The 26,401-nt window shown below is 38.9% G+C and overlaps 1 protein-coding gene across 2 annotated transcripts in view; it reads left to right on the forward strand.

The window, feature by feature from the left end:
* nlgn2a (neuroligin 2a) overlaps positions 1–26,401 on the forward strand; it is a 207,203-nt gene that overhangs the window by 10,493 nt on the left and 170,309 nt on the right. The window contains exon 2 of one of the 2 annotated variants that reach the window (XM_084110269.1): positions 943–999. The exons of the other annotated variant lie outside the window; for it this stretch is intronic. The gene's annotated coding sequence lies outside the window, so the exon portion shown is untranslated. The remainder of the gene's footprint in view (positions 1–942; positions 1,000–26,401) is intronic. 2 annotated transcript variants of the gene reach the window in all.

Below are 26,401 nucleotides of genomic sequence, written 5' to 3' on the forward strand. Positions count from 1 at the left end.
CAGTGCAGCAGGTGTATTGGTTGAGCCTAAAGTGAAAGTACTAGAGAGGATGGAATCAAGGATCTGCACTCAAGCCCGGATGCACTATGTACTCTTTCTGAAAGCACGCTTTTATTCCCCCATTTCTCTCTCTTACTTTCTTTCAGACTCTAATACAGTGTGTGGCTATTCTTTATGGCCATTGGGTCTTGTCAAGAACATTGTCTGTCATATTTCATGCTAAGATCAAAATAGATCTTTTGCAAAATGTACATTAGGTACATAAGAGTTTTTGCAATTGCAAAAGTAATGATTGAAATTGTAACTTAGTAACATAGTATTTGTTGCATTGTATTTATGCTGATAATAACAAAATTACTTTGCTGTACAGTGATAAAAGCACAAGTATTTTAAAATTGTGACTTGACAAAAGGAGGATTTTCAATTGTTTATAAGATATAATATTTTATATAAATATTTATTATATTTAATTTTAAATTATGTAAGCAATAATAAAAAAGTGATTATATTTTTAAAAGGCACTAAAATATAATTTTCTTTTTTCTTTTGATTTAGGGTGAATTATTTCTCTGCCATAAGAATGAGAGGAGAGAATAGTGAGCGATTGCCAGTGTTTTTTTGTTTCCCCCTTTTTGTTCATTCTTTTTACTGCCACAATCAATGGTGAAAAAATCCACACCGAGCCAAGACTGAGCAAAAGAGACGGAGGGTAGGATTCAGAGAGAAAATAGGAGGGAGGGAATTAGGTGAGCTCAAGTCCCCAACAAAAAAAAAAGAAAAGAAAGCATAACACGGTTTTCTTGGCCGATTGTGCTTGTCGAGCTGTTCGTCTCTTCCTCCTTTTTAAGCACTGGGCGTTGGGTTTGGTGCGCTGCCATTTTTCACGTGAAACAGTGGCTTTTTCAAGATTCATTAATCAGTAGGCTCTTTCTTTCCCTCAAGGCTGAATCAATCATTCAGAAAAAAAGAACAGAAAGCGGAAAAAGATGGGCGGATACGGTGAGTGCTTGTATAGTTGAGTTGGCATCATGTTAAAGGTTCCCATAGTCACTTCACTCCATAGAGTCTAGTTGTAAGTATAGTGTATTAATTGCAATGTCAATAGTTACTGAATTTAGTAAATATTAAAAAGAGCCATTTGTCGTGCTCTCGCTGTTTGTACATTTGCTTTGACACACAAAGCTCTGGTGCTTATGTAGATAATTCAAGTTTGAATCTAGCATGCAGTGTTTCCTAATTACATCCACCCTTTTCTCCCCTTCAATATACTATGGATTACATTTTCTTTACATTCTAGAGACAATGAGCAAAACTCCTAGAGAGTTGTGAGTGGTTACCAGAGCATTTCTATGTTGTTGTTACGAGATTCTGGTTGGTTGGTTGATTTTTAATATGTTGCTAGCTGGTAGAGTAGGGAATTCTGGGCAGTTTCTTGGTGGTTATTGGCCAAAATCAAAAGAGCCCAACCCCTAAGTTTCTATGATATTCTGTCCTCCCTTAAATATCAATGGAATTCTGTTGGATTTTTTAAAGGGGTCATGACATGCGAAATTAAATTTACCTTGATCCTTTGTACCATAAAAACATCCTGCAAGTTTTATTGCTCAAAACATCCTCATCATTATTATCAAATCATTTATTTAACCAAGCTTCAAAAACAGCTTGTTTTGATATTGAGGGATTTGTGACATCACACGGGCAAATACATTTGCATATGACTGCCTCCAGAGCAAGACATCGATGAAGAGTTCCACATCATCTCCTCATAGGCTCCGCCCACTGGCATTCAGTCGCTTAACGGCTGACATTTTTCTACACTGGATGTGAGCGTCATGTCAAAAACATAGAACCCATTATAATCACTGACGCTGTCTACACTGATACAGTTTACAGATGTATGTTCAGTTTCTGACACTTGATTCTGTCGACAACAGGACAGATGGACGAGTGAAAGAACGTTCGCTTTGTCTCGTCCAGTTTAAACAGCTCGCTTGGGTCTCTGTAGAGACTTCGGAAGGATCCCAGTTTCAGAAACAAGTTGGTGGTTTATTTTAATGGCGTCCCGGAACACGTCAGAGAGCATTTTGTTTTGTAAACGAGGCACAGTGTAATGGAGAAGTGAAAGTGTAATGGAGAGGTGAAAATGTAAATGTAATTACTTTGGAGGGGGAAGCACATTATCATTAGCAAGCACCTCTCTTAAAAAAGGCAACAAAGCCTGCCAGCCCCCCCACTCAATGAAAAGCCATTTACCCGCTCTAGAATAATGGGCACCTGGCAGTTGGTTGTGGTGCATCAGATATTGCAGGTTGTTCTTTCAGCACCACCAATTTCAGAGCGACAGTCTTTTGGGACAAACTGTGCTGCATCAGAGACATAGACACGTTAACACCTTGCTGGGCAGTGGAGGATGTTAATGTCACTCACTGACAGGCTCATGGGATAGGCACATAATATGTTGCAGCTTTTTTTGTTCACAGCACATGGGCATAACCCAGTGAAGTGGGATGTCTCTTGTGCAATCCCATATGACACCAGAGACGGGGTGATACAAGATTAAACTACCTTCCTCAAGTTCCAAATCCAGGGACATTTTTTGGGAACCAAGAAGGAAAATTATGATCAGAGAAATAAATGCCAGTCAGCAGGATTCTCCCTTTAAACATTACAGATAATATCTGAAGTAACAATTTATTTACATACATTTATAGTAAAACTAATCCTGTGAGACTGAAACACTACAAATCGGGTTATTTTAGGTCATTGTTTTGGCTGTAAATCAATAGCTGCGTTTCCATTACAGATTTGCGAAAAACTTGTGCGATATTTTCTAAATGTCGATAAAAAACTGTTGCGAAATGACAGCTTTTCCATTAACTGATGTTATGCGACTAAAGCGTCTCGCGATAAGTCTACTTATCGGATGTTAGTAGGTTTAAGTATATCTCAGCCACCGCACTAGCCATTATTTTTAATGGAAGGAGTCGTGGCGTGTTATCCGAGGTGTTTTTGGATGTTTCTCCCTCATATCTGCTTCAAGGTCTTTTTGTGGCATTTCTTTGTTGTTTTAGAATCCAGTATTTCCATAATACTTTTGTCGTTTATGAGTTTAATAAAGAACTCTGTCTCGTCTTCTGTCCAAACATACTGCATCATCTTTAAAGAATGATCGACTTGTGCAGTTTTTTGGGAAAAATATATTTTTTTAATTGCCTGAAAAAACACCTCATGCGAGTGTAAAAACCTTTTTGCGATATATGGGAGTTTTTGCAAAATTGACGTGTTTCCATTTGGCGTATTTTCAATTTGCACAATTTGAAGGGTAATGGAAACGCGGCTAATGATGCTCTCTGTCGGTGTCACGGTTTTGTTTTTGGGTTTGTTCACGTCATGTTTCCTTGTCAAGTCATGTGATCCTGCCATGTGTTCCCTTGTCTGATGTGTCATGTTGTCATTGGTTCATTGTTTCATTATTCACAGGTGTCCCTTGTCTAGTCATTAGTCTTGTGTGTATTTAAGCCCTCATGTTTGCCATGTGTCTTTGTCAAGTATTGTCTCCTGTAACCACTGTTGTGAGTCCTGTTCATGATCATGTCTTGTTTTGAGTTTTCATGCCACGCCATGTTTTTGTTTCATGTTTGGTTTTGTTTATAATAAACTGCACTTGGGTTCTCATCTCTCAACTTGCCTCCAGTGGATACTTTACAGTCGGTAGGGAATGGTAAGATAGCCGCCCGAACACTTCCGGTGGCGTCAACGCCTGATGGCAGTTTAGAACGTAATTAACAATCCGGTCATTTATATAAGTTAGTCGATGAGGACAGATTCCTTGCAAATCATGCCTTTCATCTAGAGAAAGAGGAATCACAAGATCCCGCTCTCTTTTTCTACATTGTAAAATATCCAGCCCATTGTGATTGCGTCCTTAAATTATTTTAAATCATAGTGGTGCCAAAGTTATAACCTGCAGCGATAGTTCTATACTGGTTTGACCTATATTTAATTTTTTTTAATTAAATATAGAAATTATTTATATTGTAATATGTAATAATCAATATGTTATTACATAACATAATGATGGAAACATCTTTGTATTGATCTTGTTTTTTGGGGGGAAGGTTTTTCTTTCTTTCTCACACACCTTTTGCCCATTTGAATGATTGAAACCTTAAAATATAATTCCTTGTTAGTTAATCACACAGAGATGAAAGGAAATAGAGGTGGCAATCTCAGAGCTTTCAGACATAATGAATCATTTGTAAGCCCCTCTTGAAGCCGTCAGATGAAATGTCAACTGCTTTCATATTAATTCCAGTGCCAATACTGCCCATGTAAACAATGTTGTAATTGTAGAAGACTACATTTCCCATGACCACCCCTCATTCTTGCAGCTTTTCTTTGCTCTTTCACCCCTCTTCTCTCATTCACGCTGCTCAGTCTCTCTCTGCTTAATTAACCATTGATCAGCATGCTCATAAATTAGACCTCCAGAGAAGGGCTTTCTAAGCCTCCTACTTGCTACTTCATCCATTCTTCCTTGTAATTCAATAGACAGGACTCAAACCACTGCGTTTAACCACAGATGTGTCATTTTTAATGGACCGGGGGACATTTTTCACTTCCTTAACCTTTTCTTATTGTCTTTTTAAAACCTTGTTTGCTGTTTGTAGATGCATGCACTTTCCTGCGGGGCCATAAAAGGTTAATCAGCAATGTTTCCATTTATTTCTTCCGCTGGGATGGGGGGTTTGAGGTTTGAGCTTCAGTCTAATTAGGATAGACTGGTATCCCATTTCCCAATCCAGCCCACTTCCCACTTAACCATTAGCATATTCTTCACACACACACACACACACACACGCGCAACACACACACACACATACAGGCTGTGTCAGAACCTAATGAGCCAAGCCGGTTGCTAAATGGATCAGGACCACGAACATGTGTCTGTGGGGGCAATCAGCAGACATGATTTAGTGGGACGAGGCCTCCCTGAGCCACCGAACTCTGGGTTTAGCGCTCAGGCGTCCTCAGAGGGGAGTGCAGCACTGTGAAGCACATTAGCATGTTCATTTTACCATATCTCTAATAAGCTGAATATATGACAGTGTTGCTGTGATGTATGGATGAGTTATTTTGTTCAGCTTTGCGAGGGAAATCTCGCAATGACATTGGGTGTCGTTTATCGTAGTTTGATGAGGGAAATATAATGAGTCAGGCATCCAAATCATTTGTATTACCTTGCTGTAGTGCATATGCTGGATTTTTTTTTTGTTCATTTTTTTCTCTCCTTTCTCCTGCAGAAGGATTTTATCTGGTGTACAAATGAGGGCGGTTCAATGAAAGCTAATTGAGTTGCCTCACTCATTGATAATTTTGTGACTCCAAGGAGCAGTTGTTCAGTTATTGAGTGTGTTACGCCACGCTTACACAACAAATAGACTTAGTTGTTTTTCCTCCTTATTATTGAGATTACAGATGTTTTGTACCCCTCCCATATGTTTTTTATATTGTTGGAAGTTAAAGGGCTATATTTAAGAATCTTTTTGTATTGCCAATGTGTGAACAGCTTGTAATGAATCTTTAAAAAACGAGACCTTCCCTGACTTCCAAGATTGTTTATGAAAACCAATACTGATTTTTGGACTTGGGTCGGGTTTGCCGGAACAATCCAAAGGATGAGTTTACGCTCCCGAGAGCCTCTCTTCTGTTCAATGACACATGATACAAATTATTAAAATACAATGTTCAGGATAATGCTGAAAGAGGATCATGTGACACTGAAGACTGACGTAATGATGCTGAAAATTCAGCTTTGATCATGAATAAATTGCATATTAATATTACAATAGAACACATCTTTAATACTGTTTTGCAATATCACTCTTTTAACTGTATTTTTGATCAAATAAAAGCAGCCTTGTTGAGTATAAGAGGCTACTTAAAAAAAAAACATTTAAAAAATCTAACTAACCCCAAACTTTTGAGATGTAGTGTATGTAAAGCATTTTTGTTTAAATTTGGGTCTCCCAAATGCATATGTAAATGATATTATATAACTATGAATGATTGTATGATTAGCTACATTTTATTACTTGCGTTGAGCATTGTTTCCCCCTTCTGTCCTCAACCTCATCAGAGCAGACAGGTTGAGAACCACTACTGTCGCGTATGGATGTTTTGTCTTAGCCATAGGTGGGTTCTGGCATATACAAGAAAAAGCAAATCAACACCATACACTGGGTGTGCACATTTCCACCTGGTTGATTTATGGCAGGGGCAAAGAAGCTAAATGAAATCTGTCAAATGAAGTCAGCATCACAGCTTTTAGTTGTGTTCAGTCTCTCACCTTTCTAGAGCCACACAGTGGAAAACTCATGATGTTATTTTACACAGTGTAACCAGATGCAGATGCACTAACTGGAGATGTTCTAAATGTAGGCGGTGCCCACTACAAAGTGTGCACCCCTGCATATGAGCACTGTTTCCACAGTAACACAAGCGCAAAGCAGCTGGGCGGCCGGGCCCCTATCACGAAGCGACCCGTCCCCAGATTCCACTCAGTTCCTCCTCTAGCTCACGCTGGAGATGTTCTAAATGCCCCTCCAGCTCACGCTGGAGATATAACATATGTAGGTCACGTGCCTACTATAAAGTACGCAGCCCTACACACAAGCACTGTTCCCACAGTACCACGCTTTCCTCCAGCTCACGCAGGGAGTGCAATAAATGTAGGTTGTGTGCCCACTATAAAGTACGCACCCCTGCACAAAAGCACTGTTCCCACAGTATCAAGCTTTCCTGCAACTCACGCTGGAAGTGTAATGTAGTTTGTGTGCCCACTATGAAGTACGCACCCCTACACATAAACACTGTCACCACAGTATCAGTTCTCCCTCCAGCTCGCGCTGGAGATGTAATAAATGTAGGTTGTGTGCCCACTAAGAAGTACGCACCCCTACACATGAAAACTGTTCCCGCAGTATCAGTCCTCCCTCCAGCTCGTGCTGGAGATGTGATGAATGTAGGTTGTGTGCCCACTATAAAGTACGCACCCCTGCACATAAGCGCTGTTCCCACAGTATTACAAGCACAAGGTGGCTGGGCGGCCGGGTCCCTATCACAGAGCGGCCCGTACCCAGACATCTTTAAACCCCTAGCTATGCGGGCCAAGGCCTGGGAGGCCATCCCCGGTATATCAGAATGGGTGTTGAATATAATAAAACGAGGCTACTCGCTACAGTTTGCTCGCAGAGAAGCGATATGGCGCACGTCCTTCGCACCGAATTGTCTAAACTGTTAGAAAAAGGGGCTGTGGAGCACAAAGCGTGTCCGGCTTTTACAGTCGCTACTTCCTCGTTCCCAAGAAAATGGCGGCCTCAGGCCCATCCTAGACCTCAGACACCTGAACAAAGCGCCCGTTCAGGATGCTGAAAACCAAACAAATCCTCACGCAAATCACGATCTTGTGGCTGGGCAATCACTAGAAAGAAACAACCTCGTTGTGCACTTCCTTAAAAGGGCAAGAAGGTTAAACCTTCCTTGACCCCCCTCTGTGCCTATCTGGGACCTCTCCACGGTCCTGGAAGCCATGAAGGGTGCCCCATTCGAGTTGCTTCAGTCTGCGGACCTGAGCCTCTGTCGCTTAAAACCGCTCTCTTACTGGCACTAGCTTCAGTCAAGCGAGTGGGCGATTTGCAAGCGCTCTCAGTAAGCACTTCCTGCCTTGAGTTTGGGCCTAACGACTCCAGAGTCGTCCTTAAGCCAAGGCATGGTTATGTTCCTAAAGTGCTCTCTACTCCGTTCAGAGCACAGGTTATTACAAAAAAAATGTGGGAAACACATTAGGCTATATGATGATCTACAAAAAATACTAATTTAATTATCTTATTATTAAAATACATTATTAGGATTTTACCACCTCCGCCTCATTTTGAGCCAGGAAAAACCCTGATCCTGCCCTTGGCGATAGGATGGAGCGAAGTTTTAAGCATGCACAGCGTTCTGATCGGGGTTCCCATAGCGTAAGCTAGCCTTACGCAATACGAGAGACCTCTCGAAAGCGAAAGTCTCGGTTACTAACGTAACCTCGGTTCCCTGAGATGAGGGAACGAGTATTGCGTAACCTGCCGTGCTACTGTGCTTCGATCAGGGAATCGCTTCAGTCGATTTAAACCTGAATTCCATGGCTGAATGAGTGCTTATAGCTATAAGCCACGCCCATTCTGGCGGGCTCTGACGCGCCAGGGTGCGAAGCAGCCCGATTGGCTTAGCCGCCTCGCCATAGGTTTGTGAAGTTGCCGCAGCGGAGCCAATGACCGCGCTAGTCGATCATCTATGTGTCTGCTGTGCAGCTGCACTCCGTTTTAAAAATTTTGCTTCAATATTCTTGAGAAAAGGAGTTTTCCCATAGCGTAAGCTAGCCTTACGCAATACTCATTCCCTCATCTCAGGGAACCGAGGTTACGTCAGTAACCGAGGCGTTATTCTGTTCGGTTTGAATATCGTTACACCCCTAATAACCATGGGAAAATGTCCAATGGCCGATCCATTTGAGATCCACTGCTCTATTGCATATTGAACATTAAACTTGTTCTGATTGCCAGTGATTATATTGCATCGTGCAGCACCTTCGCTTCCAGTGAGGACAGACAAATGACTTGTTTCTGGAACTTGTCACGTCGCATCTGGTTAGGACACGGTGCAACAATCCATCTTAGATGCTGTGAATGAGGCTGTCAGGTTGTTGAGGATTGCTTTAGTAAAGCCTATTTCAGCTTCTCTGTCTGTCAGTTAACCTGATTCTCATTTTCTCTATCTTCCTCATCCCCTCTCTCTTCATCTCTCTCCCTTTCATGTGCCCTTCTGAAGCCCGTGCTAAATGCCTGGAGAGTTGCCTATGTCTCTGGGGAGTACTGTTCACTCTTTCATTCTTGTTTACTGCCGAGGCTACATCTGGGCCACTCTCCCTCCATTACTAGATTGCTGACTGCTGTTGAAAAGGCCAAAAGGTTGAGATCTTTCCCACAGATCTGCAGAGATATTTCTGCAAGCACGTGCTATGGCTGGTGTGCCCAACCACCATTCAGAAATGAATTGGGAATGTCTTTCAATTTCTGACTTCTAATTTCTGAGTTGATTGCAATTCATATTTGAATGTAAGAAATAGGGTAGTCAAACGTACCGGTACCAGTCGGTACTACAAAAGTTGATGGTACCAGCAGTTCTGTAGTACCGGGTACCAGGTATATTTGGTACTCACTAATAGACGCTGCTTTCAGATGCTCTCATTCGTGTTTGTTCGAGCATTTTCTGAGCATAAAAGGTTTCTGTTTACAGTGTGTTTTTACAAGCGTTGAGCATTGTAGCCAATCACAATCATATCCGTTGAGCGCGTGTAAGTCAGCTTAACACAGCTAAAAACGCACAAGAATTTGTTTTGTTCAATATGAGCCGCACGTTCGCCAATCCTTACATTATAACAATGTGTTGTTAGTGATTCATTGTACAAGTAAGACTGCTTTTTATATATAACCCGAGTTTTCGCGAGAGTGCAGAATTCAGTGAGTTTGTGCTTTAGAGACTGACAGCCTTAGTGATTATAAAGGGAGGCCCTTCTCTTGCTTCCTGTTTATTACTCATCCACAATCTAAATACAAGTTTAGTTTTTCATGCTGCTAAGTACAATGCGAAGTTTCAGGACTGACAACCGCGTTTAAATGCGTGATTGAATCGAACTGAATGCAATGATTGGACGAACATTTTCTTGGACATGAGACTTCCACAGAAGATATTTATTTTAATATATTTTATGTAAAAAAATTTTTATAGATATTTAGACCACTTCTCTTATTGATTGCTATCGAACTGAATGCAATGATTGGACGAACATTTTCTTGGACATGAGACTTCCACAGAAGATATTTATTTTAATATATTTTATGTAAAAAAAAATTTATAGATATTTAGACCACTTCTCTTATTGATTGCTATCAGGATGTGAAGAGAGTTTCAACCAGTATAACAAAAAGGGCTAATGAAAACATTACCTACCCTACATTTAAACATTATCTGTGTTTTTGCATGACATTTTAAATTCCAAATTACCCTCCAGTTCAAATTTTAATTCGACTTCCTTTTGATATGTGGTGAAATCATTTCAATTTAAAATTCTTCAATCCTGAATTTTGCTCAATCCTGGCTGTGGCATGAAAAGACCATTTTCATCTCCCAGTGGATAAAATCACATCCCTCCCTACCATTTAAAGTTTGGGATTACCATTTTAAGTTTTGGTCAACAAGGATCAAACTAATCAAAAGACATTTATAAAGGTACAAAAGATTTCTATTTTAAATTTGGAACTTTCTATTCATTAAAGAGTCCTGAAATTATTTATCACTGTTTCAACATAAATATTAATCTGCAAAAATGTTTTCAATATTGATAAAAATCAGAAATAATTCTTGAGCAGCAAATCAGCATATTTTAATGATTTCTGAAGGATCATGTGACACTGAAGACTGGATTACTGATGCTGAAAATTCAGCTTTGATCACTGGAATAAATTACATTTTAAGATATATTCACATAGAAAACAGCTATTTTAAATTGTAGTAATATTTCACAATATTACTGTTTTTACTGTATTTTTGATAAAAGAAATGTAGCCTTGAAGAGCCTTCTTTCAAAAAATTTAAAAACTCTTGGAGGCACCAAACTTGTAGACAGTATATTGGCGCTTTTCCACTGCATGGTACGGTACGGCTCGGTACGGTACGGCTCACTTTTGGCGCATTTCCACTGCATGGTACGGTACGGTACGGCTCGCTTCGGCTCGCTTTAAATGGTACCACCTCTGTTGAGGTTCCAAGCGTACCGTACCGATACTAAAATGTGACGTGAAAACACTGCAGATCACTGATTGGTCAGACAGAATCATCACTACCAGCGTCATTGTATTTACGACACGAGACACTAAACCCGCTAGATTTAAATAGCCAGTAGACAACAGCCAGCGCTGTAGCGCCTGTTTTAAAAGTATTTGCTTTTTAAAAAAAAAGAAAAAAAAGAGTATAAACTTCGAAAAAAGAAATGGCTGAATCGTGGTCAGTGGACGAGGTGCAGACGTTCCTCTCGTTGGTTGCCGAGGAGTGGATGGGGAAACACGGAATGAAAAATGTGCATTTAATATGATGATATCATGGCAGTAGAGACGGCAAACGATCAGTCCCACCCACTTTGAAGCGGTACTAACTGCAGTGGAAAAGCAACCGAGCTAAAGCGAACCGAACCGTGCCGTAGCGAGTCGAGTCGTACCACGTAGTGGAAAAGCGAAGCGAGCCGAACCGTTCCGTGCCGAGTCGAACCGTACCGAGCCGAACCGAGCCGTACCATGCAGTGGAAAAGCACCATAAGTGTGTCTATACAGTACATAAATAGTATGGACTTTAAAGGAGAACTCCGGTCAATTTTAACATTTTTTTTGTAAATTTGGAGTGCTGTCAATACAGAGAACAACGACAAAAATTGGTGTTGCCTACACCGTGTTACCCTCTTTTTAAAATTTGCACCCTGTTGACTTCAATAGGGCAAGTCTTAAACCTGCTTTTAGCCTCTTAACCCTTATGTGCTGTTGGGGATGTTTTCATCCACTATGGGGTATTTTTTAGTCTAAATTTGGCCATAACTTTCTCTGTGTTTCAGCAAATAGAATGATTTTTGGTGACAAATCTTATTTTGACTCATATTTTGGGAAAATGCTTTGAAATTTTTCAAAAACTCAACAGTACACTGTGGGCAAATTTACTACCCTTTCGTTATGTTTGTGGCTGAAAACATCCACTACTTTAAACTGCTGTAAAAATATATCAGATAAATATTTTTTTCAATTTTTTTTGCATAAATCTATTAATCAACCTCAGTCCTGCTCAAAAATACTAAATGTTTAAAAAAAATTCAGGATTTTAACTCTTTAATTGCCAAATTCGTAAATGATGTCACTGATTTGGGAAAAAACACACACAAAATGACTCATTTTCAATATAAAATGTGATTGTGGACTGGATTTTTTTTTACCTTTTATCACAGTCTTGGACATGTCAAAGATTAGAAACAACATTGGTTTTGATGCATTGTTAGTTTTTGTGCAGCATCAGATTTTAACTTTTTCTCCCTCATTTACTGTTCGTGGCTGTTTTTGCCCCATTGACTTCCATTATAACCACATTTTTTGATTGCAAAGTCATGACACCATATAATTATGCATTTTTGATTGTTGGTGGTTTTCCCTGTTGGGAAGAGGTAAAATTTGTAATTTTTACTGTTGATAACCAGGTGGCACCATTAACCCTTTAGATAGGCCTGTGCAAAAAAAAAGCTTAGTTTCTGGCTTTTACATGGAGTTATATGGAGTTTATATGGAGTATAATAGCATAATAAAGTGTGTGTTTGTGTGTGTGTGTGTGTGTGTGTGTGTGTGTGTGTGTGTGTGAACTCACCTTGATGCGTCTGAGAAAATCAAAATATGCACCTCAGCTCTCAGAACTACATGGAGTAAACAAAAACAAAGTAAGTGTATTTATGCATCTGCTGCCTTTTGATGGTGAGAAATGCAGACTAAACAAAAACAAAGCAAGTGGATTTAAACGCGTGCATGCAAGCCTGCTGCTCATTTGATGGTGAGAAGAGTAGCAAGCAACATGAGAAAGGGCTTGACTTGTAGTGAAGTTTTAGAGATGATTATGCAGCCTGACCCCTCCAGCGAGCTGCATGATGTATCGTCTTCCCCCTCTGACACCACAGACTTAGGAGAGTCAGATCCTGATTTGGATGTAGCTTCCACTGAAGGCGAGGAGGATTCGGAGGATCCTGGATCTGGGTAGATTGGGAGAAACGGCGAAGTGTGGTTTTCCACTAACGCGGAGACAACTCCCTTTCTTCAGCCTGCCAGAGGCGTGACTCCAGGGCCGACGCGCTATGCCATCACAAAGCATAGTCATACATGTTTGTATGACTGTACAAACATGTATGTGTTGACGCAAGTCATGCTGACAATGAGGTCAATCATCTCCTCCATAAAAAACAGATTGAACACGGAATCCATGTTCTGGACCTTTGCGATGGCATAGCGCGTCGGCCCTGGAGTCACGCCTCTGGCAGGCTGAAGAAAGGGAGTTGTCTCCGCGTTAGTGGAAAACCACACTTCGCCGTTTCTCCCAATCCACCCAGATCCAGGATCCTCCGAATCCTCCTTGCCTTCAGTGGAAGCTAGAGAGGATGATGAGGGTGCCACATCCAAATCAGGATCTGACTCTCCTGAGTCTGTGGTGTCAGAGGGGGAAGACGATACATCATGCAGCTCGCTGGAGGGGTCAGGCTGCATAATCATCTCTAAAACTTCACTACAAGTCAAGCCCTTTCTCATGTTGCTTGCTGCTCTTCTCACCATCAAATGAGCAGCAGGCTTGCATGCACGCGTTTAAATCCACTTGCTTTGTTTTTGTTTAGTCTGCATTTCTCACCATCAAAAGGCAGCAGATGCATAAATACACTTACTTTGTTTTTGTTTACTCCATGTAGTTCTGAGAGCTGAGGTGCATATTTTGATTTTCTCAGATGCATCAAGGTGAGTTCACACACACACACACACACACACACACACACACACACACACACACACACACACACACACACTTTATTATGCTTTTATACTCCATATAAACTCCATAATACTCCATGTAAAAGCCAGAAACTAAGCTTTTTTTTTGCACAGGCCTATCTAAAGGGTTAATGGTTCCACCTAGTTATCAACAGTAAAAATTACAAATTTTACCTCTTCCCAACAGGGAAAACCACCAACAATCAAAAATGCATGATTATATGGTGTCATGGCTTTGCAATCAAAAAATGTGGTTATAATGGAAGTCAATGGGGCAAAAACAGCCACGAACAGTAAATGAGGGAGAAAAAGTTAAAATCTCATGCTGCACAAAAACTAACAATGCATCAAAACCAATGTTGTTTCTAATCTTTGACATGTCCAAGACTGTGATAAAAGGTTAAAAAAAATCCAGTCCACAATCACATTTTATATTGAAAATTAGTCATTTTGTGTTTTTTTTCCCCCAAATCAGTGACATCATTTACGAATTTGGCAATTAAAGAGTTAAAATCCTGAATTTTTTTTAAACATTTAGTATTTTTGAGCAGGACTGAGGTTGATTAATAGATTTATGCAAAAAAAATTGAAAAAAATATTTATCTGATACATTTTTACAGCAGTTTAAAGTAGTGGCTGTTTTCAGCCACTAACATAACGAAAGGTAGTAAATTTAAACAATGCACAAGGGTTATCATCCTTGATGTGTCATTACAAGTGCACAGACAATGTGAGTGATTCCTTCAGAGTGAACACGGGTGAATCTGACTGCAGTAGATGTGAAAGATATTAATAAAAATGATGTTATTTCAGCCAGCGCACATACCTGTATTTACATCCTGTTTTCGGTCGAAGTCCATAGTAGTCGATTGTCGAGTTCACGCTCGTGATCATGGGTAACTAAACCTATGCGCGTGAACTCAATGTTAAAATTGACCGGAGTTCTCCTTTAAGGGTGGCTTTTTGAGCTGTAATCATGTTATTTATAATCAAATGGCTACTCAGACATTTCAACAATATTATGTAGATTGTATTAAAATAGACGTGGTTATTCCCGAGAAGCACACATGGTATTACTGTAGTTCTGTTTGGCAGCGGGAGGCCTGTATCTGAGGATCAGGTAGAAGGTGAATATGAACATATGGCAGACAGGCTGTTAGTCACAGGACAATGCTAAATTTGTAGACAGTCCCCACTGAGGGGGCTTAATGGGAACCAACCCAAAACTGCCACCTACAACATAAAAATTTGAGACACTGGTCGTCCCATGAGAGCTTAACTTTACGAGACAACTTCCATTCTGCTGTGTGTACACATGCTGCTTTCTGTCTTTATTTCTTCACTAGAAGCAGTCAATGTAATGATGTATGAATGTGATGCTGTATTGTACTGCGGGGCATTGGACAGTGAAGTTTCATTTGCTCACATGAATCTGTATTACAGACCGCCAGCCAGGGACAGGATTATAGCACATTGCTGTCAAATGAAAAACACACTGGAATAAGATTAAATGTGACTGTGAAAAATAATATTCCCAAAGGTAAAGTGGATTGTTATAAAAGACTGAAATCCTGATGATATTGAGGCGGAGAAAAGGTGTTATTTCACTTTGGTCAAATCGTCTAGCAAGGACAATTGTTTTTAAAAAAAAACAACTTTATAGAGTCGATATGCAATCAAAAGCAGATATGCACTTTCTTATCACATTTCTGGTCCTATTGTGTGTGAGTCATGGTTGCATGCTATTCTAAAGGGAGAAAAATATTTATGTATTACTTTATTTTTCCGCTGACATCACTAGGGGCTATTGGATAATATTAACCAACAGCCAAATAGTTATTTGCTCACATTCTGGGATGGAATGCCCTTTTTTACATTTAAATTGATTCTTCAAGGATAAAATCTAGTTTGGTTCTCCATGTTTTTTTCTTTAAAGGGGTCATGACATGAGGAATCAAATTGACCTTGATATTTTGACATGTAAGAGGTCTTTGGACGATTAAAACATCCTATAAGTTTCAGAACTTGAAACATCCTCTTCATTATAAACACAGCATTTATTAAATCATGCTCCAAAAATGGCTTGTTTTGTTATTGTTGGATAAATAATTGCAAATGAATACTATAATGATGGTATTACTACAATTTTGGTAATACATCCCATATTTTTTACATTTAATGTAAAACTGTTGCAAAGTATGTCATAATATGACAACAATGTAACATAGATGGATTGATATAATTAAGATCTTTTAATAATTTTGAAAGAAGTCTCTTCTGCTCACCAAGGCTGCATTTATTTGATCAAAAATACAGTAAAACGGTAATATTGTGAAATATTATTACAATTTAAAACAACTTTTCTATTTATATTTATTTAAATTTATTTATTGATCAAAGCTAAATTTATCCAGTCTTCAGTGTCACAATATCCTTCAGAATTAATTAGATCATTCTAATATGCTAATTTGCTACTCAAGAATCATTTCTGATTATTATCAATGATGAAAACAGTGCTGCTTAATATTTTGTGGAAACCGTGATACACTACCATCTATTTACATTTATAATGTAATATTAAGCATCAAAAAACGATTTTGTTTTAAATTGATAATAATAAGAACCAGTACTAATAACTGAGCACCAATAATAACTGATAATAAATGAGACTGGAGTAATGATGCTGAAAATTCATCTTTGATCACAGATAATAAATTACAATTACAATAAATTACATTTTAAAAATATACGAATATAGTTATTTTAAAATGTAATAATATTACTGTTTTTACTGTATTTTTTATTATTCCGAACTTTTGACTGTCAGTGCATGAACATACTTAGTATTATTAAATAAAAATAAACATAAAGCACATTTATGTTGTATTTAAAAATTGTATAAACTATTTCTGATCTCTCTTACATTACCTTTACAGCATTAACTACATTCCATCGCGGTGTATTTAGCCTGAAGTTCTCCTTTTCTATTTTTACCCCAGCTTGTCGTTCCCTCACTGCTCCATATTCACAATCACACCGGCTTAACATCACTGACCTAAGAGGCACACGCTAACACGCGTGTACTTTCAGGAACTTCCACACAGCACTCTGGCCTCTTTCCACCGGCCGATATGGACACTCAAGGCAGGGCTGTCAACCCTTCAGCTCAGAGCGAGGGATTGTGGGTAAAGGAGCGCTCCCAGGCGGGCGTCTCATCTGTCATCCAGTGCGTGTCAGTGATGGAGCGAGTGTGTGTTGCCATATAATCGCACGGGCCGCATGTCCCATTATACTCAACATCAGCACACCCTACAAAGAGTAAACAGCCCAGCACTTTGATGAAGAAAAACGACTGGCACCCTGGAGTGAGAGCTTTAGAAAATGAATGAAAAGGGGGGGGAGGAGAGATGGGTTTTTTATTAAGAAAGCACTTTCTAAGAATATAAATGTAAATGTAAACATAATCTTCCGGGCAGAAGTACAAATACACAATGCATGCCAAATGTAGTTTGTTGCGGCAAAATACACATGCAGAATGCATGCAGTTGGACACATTAGCATATATTTACTCTTGGAAATCGCTTAGTCCGTGTGTTGACCAAAGCGTTTCTAGCCAGCTGAAAATGGCAGACGCTCTTCTGAAGATGCCTGGCTGCAAGTACTTGGGAACGCTTTGGCAGCGCCATGTTTTTTTCAGTTGAGACGCTTTGATAAAGAATATGTTAATGATATTTGATTTCGCAGATATAGTTTGTTTCTGAATGTAAAAATGTCGACACAAAGAATTTCTCTGGCCCTTGTTTTGGATGATTTTGTTCAGTTGTTGTGCTGCTTGTTGCCTTCTGTTGTCGTTGTAGGATGTGAACATTGGTCGGTGTGATATTTGTCCTGTCCCTCCTCCACTGTGATTGGACAGCTGATGTGATGTGTGTTGTGTTGAACACGCTGCTAACGTTTTAAAATGCGTGGCACTCCCATCGAAAACAATTGAAAAAATGCTTAGGTGGACACACAGCCTTACACAGGCTTCATAAAACCCGACCTGCATGCAAACTCGCTCACACACCCTCAAGGGCATTTTAAACATCTATGCGGTTGACCAGGGCTCGACATTAACGCTTGTCCGGGACAAGTGGATTTTTTGAAGGGACAAGTAAAAGAGAATTTTACTTGCCCGACCGGACAAGTAGCCTGATTAAACGTCAATAACAAAAAAATAACTAGGGAATCACTAAAATGAGAGAATGATTCTGATTGTATTATATTTATTGTAAGTTGCGATCAATAGTGGATAATAAATGTATTACTGACGGTAACAAGGTTGCGCTGTTGAGGCTCGCGCAGCCTCTCGAGAAATCCAAACAAATGTAAACTCAGTTTAAACTCAGTTAACAACATACTGCCAGTGCTAAAATTCAAAATGTGTTTTAATATTTTTAACATGATACAGTTTAGCAACCTCACACGACGAGTGCCGTTTTCCTGAATACCATCACGACTGAAAATGTGACATTGCTTTCATACAACAGTTCAATAAACAGTTCAAATTAAGTCACTTACATTTTAGACACAATATTGACTGTTTTTGTTCTGTTTCAGCCGCGAAAATAGTTCCAAACAAAGATCACAGCAGAACCGTAACGCATCTCACAGCAACACTTAACCGTGTTTCATTACTGAATGATTCAGCGTTTTGAACGAATTGGCTGAGTCAAAGATTCAATGACCCATTCCTAAACATCTGTCTCATTCTCGAATGAATCTGTTGTTTGAACGAATCATTTGAATGAATGACTCAATGACTCGCTCATTAAGACGGTCGCCTGCCACCTCCTACTGGCGGTTTACTTTCATGTTTAAATGTATCATTCTTTCCAACGTTTCATATTTGTATATTCAAAAATATTTAAAACAATCTCATAACATTATTTAATGCAGTTGTAAATTTTCAGTGTAAATGATTTAATTTGATCAGCCCTACCTAGGGTAACAACAGCCCTATATTATCTTATTAGGCTATTCTAATTTAATTTATTGATCAAATTTAAACATTTAAAACGAAAGATGAAGCATACATTTAATAAGATTAGGGGGGGAAATGCTCTTTAAAGGTGCAGATATGACAATATGCAGATTTAAATATATCAGAGCTGATTGAACACAGATGAGAATATTTCTTCATAATAAATTATATTTACAGCACACACACACACGCACAAAAATTCCGGACAAGCAACTTTTTTACTCGGACAAGTGAATGACAGATTTACTTGTCCAAAGGACAATCACATGAAAAGGCTTAATGTCGAGCCCTGCGGTTGACTATGCAATAATTGTTTAGTGACACAGGTGTTATTCCCATTGCATGCTAGCTAGGGCATCTGAATAGTTTGGGAAAATTAACAGTTTGACAAGCACATGATGATTCGCCTGCGGTTGATTGGCACTAATTATACACGTCTCTCTTATTTTATTTTATTTTTTCAAGCTACTCTGGCTAAATGCACCTGCCAATCAAAGCAAAAATAACACCATTAAGGTATTTTCAGTTCAAGCATGTAGGTCAAGTAGACCATGTGTTGGGAGAGCGCTTTCATTTAAACACACACACACACACACACACACACAAAATCATGCCCTGGTATCGTCGAACACCTGTAGTTTAGAAAGTGGGAGACGGTGGCTTTTGGAAACTATTTTAGGTACAGGTAAACACATGCAGACAAAATAGCATGCGATGCCCCAGAGAACCCATACATTCAGAGTATTTTTGTGACACACATTTGTTTTTATATCAGGACTGTTGTTTTGTTTGTACAGTGCACTCCATGCCATTTGCTTTTATATCAGGATTAGTCTATTGTTTTTATTGCACTATTGATATGTTCTGTCATTAATAGAACTGGCTCATAAGAGTCATTTGTTCATGAATCAGTCTGCACTTGTTGTGCTATTTAGTTTTTTTGTTTTATTTTGTGCTCTTTCTAGTCTGAGATTACATTCAATTTAGCAGTCAAATACAATTATGAAATCAAAGATCTGTCACATAAGTGGGGAATATGTTTGCTTGCGTGATCATCAGGGCAAGGCGACTGTAATGTCACACATGGTTAAAGGAACTTGAGGGAAGGCGCCCTCTGTTGTTTGTGGTGGTACGATCTGTGTAATGGAATGAAAGTTTGCCACCATAATGTCACATTTCATCACATTTTGCTAATGAATTATCAGTGTCAAAGTCAGTGCTGAAATTGACTATATGTGTTTCTCCATGGCACTGCTGTTACTTTACTTTCACCAGCCTGTCTTACTCTTGTTCTCCTTGCTTTCAGTATCGTCAGGTTTTCTCTGGTTAACTCGTGCTGAAAAAAAAAAATGTAAGACTCAATCTATCAGCCTACGGTGGTGGTGGGGGGGGGGACTCAGATAATGTTTTTATCCGATAAGAAGACATGCACATAAACTATGATAGAAACACATTTACTGAATAAATCCCTCAATGCACAGCAAAAAACTTACGTAACTTTGCCTCAACAGTGGATGTGATTGGATAACTGGACTAACTAGTGGACCAATCGTGTTTCAGCATCTCAAATGTTGCTTTAGTTATTCTGAAAGGCCTGAGCCAATCTGTCATCAGAATGATTTGGTTTAATTCTCTCCCAGAAGCGTCTCACACGATTGAGTTCCCAAACATCTACCTTCAAACGCAAGATAACATGACAGCACTTATTACGTTTCGTTCGCATGCTCTGAGACGCAAGTCATTTACAATGTAGGTTAAAAGAGCCCCGACTGCAGCAACTTCCAGTTTTATTACAGATCATTTCCCAGGAAGTGATGATTTTGTTCTCTTGAATACATAGGGCCCTATCTTGCACCCAGCGCAATTGACTTTGTACACCGAAGCATGTATCACTCCTATTTTGCACCTGCGCACAGCGGACTTTTCCCTCCACAGACGCACGTCGGTAAACTAGGAAATGCATTTGCGCTCCCGGGGACGGTTCAGCGAAAAGAGGAGGCGTGTTCCAGCGCAAACGTTCCCTGGTGCTATTTTGCAGGTTTAGAAAACAATTCCGCCACTGACCAGGAAGAACCTAGTCTAAAGTCAGTGGCGTGTTGCGCATGTTATTCATATGCTATTTTAAGGGCGCATGCTTGGCCATAATCAATGTAGTGTGTGCACAACGTGCATGCACTTTGCTTATCTCATCTACACACAGATGCAGCAGTTCTCATTTCTAGAAAATCATACATTATTACAAGGAAATATATTAACACACGAGGGAAATCATTGTTGTGTCCATGAAGATGTGAAAAAATAGGCATAAATCTAGCTTACACATTGACCCAAATTATTATACGCCTGTTTAATCGAAGCTAATTTGGGTGGGTTTCTCCCATCCCCATACAATGTCACTTCTCTGTGTTTTACGGCCCTGATGAGAACGTCGGTCTCCTCGGCTGTGAACCGCTCCTGGCGTGTGCCTGGCAAATCCGCCGTTATAATAGCAACCCGCCATGGAACAAGCGCGCCTGCTCTTAAAGGGAATGTGAGATGTCGCTCTGATTGGTTTATTTCACGTTACGCCCAAACCACACCTATGAGTAATGTAGCTACTTCAGACCAACCCATTTTAGATTTGCGTCGGGCGCAAGAATCATTTATCTCGCCGGTATAATAGCAACAGCACCCAAGACCCGCCCACAAAGTTACTTGCGTTTCGCACTTGATACTTGCGTTTCAGATCGTTAAAATAGGGCCCATAGGATGGAAACGGTGCTTTATTTGCAAATGTTTTATGCGATATTACAATTTTGTGCACAGGTTAAATTCGCAGCTTTGGATAGAAACAGTGCTATAGTGCTCTATACAGTGAATAGGGAATGTTTTTGGACACAATTCTTTTCCACACTGGATGTATGCAGTGATAGGAGTATATTACAATCTGAGATGTCATTAGTACTGTATAAAGTTAGTGCTTATGATTGTAAAAAAAAAGACCTGTTCAACAGGCTCTTAATGGAGATTAAGGTAAGGCAATTTGAGTTTGTGACCCCTGTTTTAAAAGCTGTTAAGTGTTTCTTGGTATTTTATTTGATGTTTATCTTTGTCCTCACTCATTGTTTTGAAATACCCATCGAGAAGTGGTGTAGTCCTCGAGTTTAGTAGTCTGGAGAGCACAGGAGAAGACATTTAGCATAGAGAAACTGTTGCCGCATAAGAGAATTGACACAAAATGGCAATTCACTTCACAGATCAATTGTTGAATCATGCTAAAGTAAATGCCACCCCCTGAGGTTGTTTTAGTTTTTCCAAGAGCTATTCAGGATTGTAACTTGCTAATAGCTTGAGCATATCAGGCCTCCAGTGGTAACGCACCGTAGAGAGGCCCACCAATAAATGAATCACACACACTAAATTAGCATCAAAATTCTCCTACTCACTGCGATAAACTGTTTAAATTTCATCAGTCTGAATACGCCAAAGGCTTCATGTTATTTGTGTCTAATTTTTTAAAAATTACATTGGTCAAATGGTTTTTAAGGAAGCTGGTTTCCCAGGGTGGTAGAGTGGATTGCATATGAATTTAAATTGGGTTGGTGCGTAGAGGATTGGTTTCAGCTATTAGAGAATGGAAGTAAATGTGGAGGTGGAATGGGAAAGGATTATACCCCCTTTACCATGACCTGTACAGAGAGAGAGAGAGAGAGAGAGAGAGAGAGAGAGAGAGGGGGATTGAAAAGGGGAAAGAAGTGTGCAGAAAGAGAATATAAAATGAGGAGAAAGAGAGAGGGAGATATGAAGCTGAAGGTTACAAGTGGGGTGTTATACGGTAATGAATAAAGGATTGTGGGGAGAGAGCTGAAAGGAGGAAAAGAGAAATATGTTGAAAGAGGGAAACGGAATAAAGGGTTGTGAGAACGAACCTGCAAATGAAAGACAGCTAGAGAAAGAGATGATAAAAGAGACGGGGACGCTACAAAATGAAGAGTAGAGGGAGGTGAGATGGAGAGAGAGAAAGATGTGAGGTAATCGGGTCTGTGGCACTGGGGGTTATTCATGAGCGATCTGGGGAAATGAGACGAGAGAAGTTTGAATCGCCATCAATTGTTACATGAACCCCCTTCCTCACAAGTCCATTTTCCACGGTTCCCTCCTCTCATTCCTGTTGTTTATAGCCTCTCAGACTTGACCTTGGCCGCAAGAGAGAGCCTACAGTCGTGATCATAAATTTTATATAGAAAGAATATAGACTATCCAGTACTAAGCCTTAAAAATGGCCATTTTGTCAGCTGGAATGTTATTTTAAGTTTCCGAGTTCAGCCTTTGGTTAATGCAGGTTTTGTGTCGAGCTGTGCTTTGAAGTCGACTTTCACACAATGGCTCTTACAAAATTGCTCAGGATAAGGAAATCTGTTATGCCCAATCCAAACGACTAATAGCGTGTGTGATTATTCGCTGCGTCAGAGTTTATTGTACACAATCTGTTTTTAATATATATCATTTCTCTCAGGATCTCATAGCTGTCAGGTACCTCATAAGGCAAGCTTGTCTTGTAGAAATACGCCTTGTTTTTAAGGAATAATATGAATTTGAATTGTCCTGTGTGGTAATAATGGTTTCATGCACAGGGCTTCATCTTGATATTAACATCCACCCCTGCTTATTTTGAAACCGGTGACCGTCAGAGTGGGACTAGGGGCTTTGTTGATCCATTGTAACCTGACAGGGGCAGTGCACATAGAACTGAGCAAATAATGTAGATGCAAAGGCCAGAACCCTTATATCCTGAATTCCTGATGAATTGTAATTATTTAAATTATGGTGTTGTCATGCAATTTAATAACCAGTCAAGAATTTTTAGCTGTGCAAGATGCTCCAAAAAATATTAGGCCCCAAAAAGTATTTGGCCACTTAAGACACACTTCCACAAATTTGAATTGAATTTAATTTAATTTAATTTAATGGCATTTAATACTATTTGACAACAAAATATCCAACTAATTGACATATACATACTGTTAGAATTTTTGGGGTCAGTAATATTTGTTTAACAAATTCATATTTTTATTCCAAAAGGTTCTTTTGAACTTTCGATTCATCCTGAAAAATAATATATCATGGTTTCCTCAAAAATAATAAGCAGCATAACTATTTCATAACTAATGGGGATATTTTGGGGATATTTAATTTTATTTTATCAATCAATAAATTCCACTAGAAACAAACCTTGTTGTATTATTTTATTTTAATTTAATACTGTGAAGCTGCTTTGATACAATCTGTATTGTGAAAAGCGCTATACAAATATACTTGATTTGATTTGATTTGATATTTCTAACTGTAATAATAATAATTAGAAATGTTTCCATTGAAAAGCTATTTTAAATTATAATAATATTTCACAATATTACTTTGACATTTTACTGTATTTTTATAAATAAAAAAATAAAAAAATGCAGTATAGAAGGGGAAAAAATCCCTGACCCCAAACTTTTGAACAGTATAAGTGACATTGCACTGTTATAAAGGGACATTCATGGATTTTTAACAGTGTGTCCAAATACATTTGGGGGCCATTGTATGCAATGTGCATACAATGTAAAATGTTTCACAAAAAATAGTATTGGTTTAGCTCCTGCAGATGTGAAAACCTAATCGTTGATGATTGATTCCCCATTCAGAGCTACACAATTAATCTCACCACTCTTCCTCATCAATTCATCAATTAAACAGAGCGCTTGAGCAGTCAACAAAGTCTTGGAGTCATGATGTCTCTGGAGTGGAAGTAGACCGACTGCTGTCTTCTTGAGCAGCACTGGCTGAGAAATAGCTTTTAATTCATGTGCAGAGCATATCAGATTTGTATTTTTTATTACACAAAAATGATCATGACTTTTATGGTATTTGATTGAAATAACATTAAGTATAACTGATCTTTTGTTCCTGAGACAGTTATTATCATTACTTTATTAGACATATAAACTTTTAGTAGCTTTTTGTGCATTGGGGGTATTTCAAGTGATGCAAGAAAAGCCATTAAATTAATTAGCTGTTCCCCGTAATTCTTTATGAGGTTTTGATGAGACGATGACACATATGGCGCCAGAGGAAATAAAAAAGACCTCTCCCCATTGTCTCTCGATACCTTTTTCATTTTCTCACTCCCTATTGTGCACATTCTTTTGATCTAAACTGTAGCTTCATCTTGTATTCTGAAGATTTTGCCATGTGGGAGCAACAGAGATTGCAGCATCGAGGTCACAGCTCTCAGTTATCCACAGGTAGACCAGAAGCCATGGGAACCGAGTCGATACAATCATGACTCAATTAAGCATAGCTCTGCGTCCGACTAAATTTACTCTTGTAATGCAAGATAGGGGAGCAAAACTTGCCTGGCTTTTTTTCAAAAGTGAAGTCAGGAGGTGTGTTTTGTCCATATCAGTGGAGTCAATTAATATACAGAATGAGAAGAAAAGAAGAAAATGTTCCACGAACTAGACTTAGAACACCTGAGGAAAAGTGTATTGCTCAGCGGTGTCTCTCATTGAGGTCATATCAACTTTGTCTCAGAGTTCTCTTGTAAAAAAAAATTATACATTTTAAATGCAATGATAGGAAAATAGGCAGGACATACAATACCAGTCAAAAGTTTGGGGTCAGTAAGATATGAATACTTTGGTAACACTTTAATTTAGGGTCCAATTCTCACTAGTTTCTTATTAGCACGCATATTACTAGGATATTGACTGTTTATTATTACTTATAAAGCACATATTAATGCCTTATTTTGCATGACCATATTCTACATCCCTTAATCCTGCCCAATGCCTAAACTTAAAGTCCCCCTGTGGTGGAAATCAGGTTTTTAATGTTGTTTATATGTCTATGTGGTGTTTTTAATATGCTTTTAACCGTGTGCAAATTCATAAATCAACAGTCAACACCATTACTGAGTATTTTCTCTTCTCTGAACCAAAGACAGTCTCAAAAACACGCTTTGAAAACGCTGGTGTTTCTGACGTCACAAACTACCTTGGAACCAATCAGGTCAACGTGTGATCGTCAACGAGTGGATCTCTGAGCTGCTGTGAGTGAGTGGAGGCGGGGCTCATTTGCATATTCATAGATCCACGTATACTAAATGAGGTGTAGAGTTACGTTCAAGCTATTTTAAGGCAACTATGGCAAAAGTCATAGTTAATAGTGAGAATTGGACACTAATCTAAAGTGTGACCAATATTTTTATTCAGCAAGGTGATCAAAAGTGACAGTAAAGACTTGTATTGTTACAAAACAATTCAAATAAATGCTGTTAATTTAAATTTTTTATTCATCAGAGAATAGTGGAAAAAAATTGATCAGGGTTTCCACAAAAATATTAATCAGCATAACTGTTTTCAACGTCGATAATATTTTGCCATTACATTTTAAAATGTATTACAATTTTGGTGAGCATAAGAGACTTTTCCAAAACATAAAAAAAAAATCTTACCAACTGCAAACTTTTGAGCAGTATTGTAAGAATAGAGAATATAGAACTATTAAATGAATGTGGACAGTGTAACTCATAATATGGTCTTTAATGAGCCGAAGAGAGCACGTCACTCCTCTCCTCACAAAACTGCACTGGTTTCCAGTTGCCGCTCGCATCAGATTCAAGTCACTGATGTTTGCTTACAGAACAACCACTGGCTCTGCTCCCTTTTGCCTAAACTCTTTACTTCAGACTTATGTG

The sequence above is a fragment of the Abramis brama genome (assembly GCF_963993115.1).
Source record: "Abramis brama genome assembly, chromosome: 3".
Lineage (NCBI taxonomy): Eukaryota > Metazoa > Chordata > Actinopteri > Cypriniformes > Leuciscidae > Abramis > Abramis brama.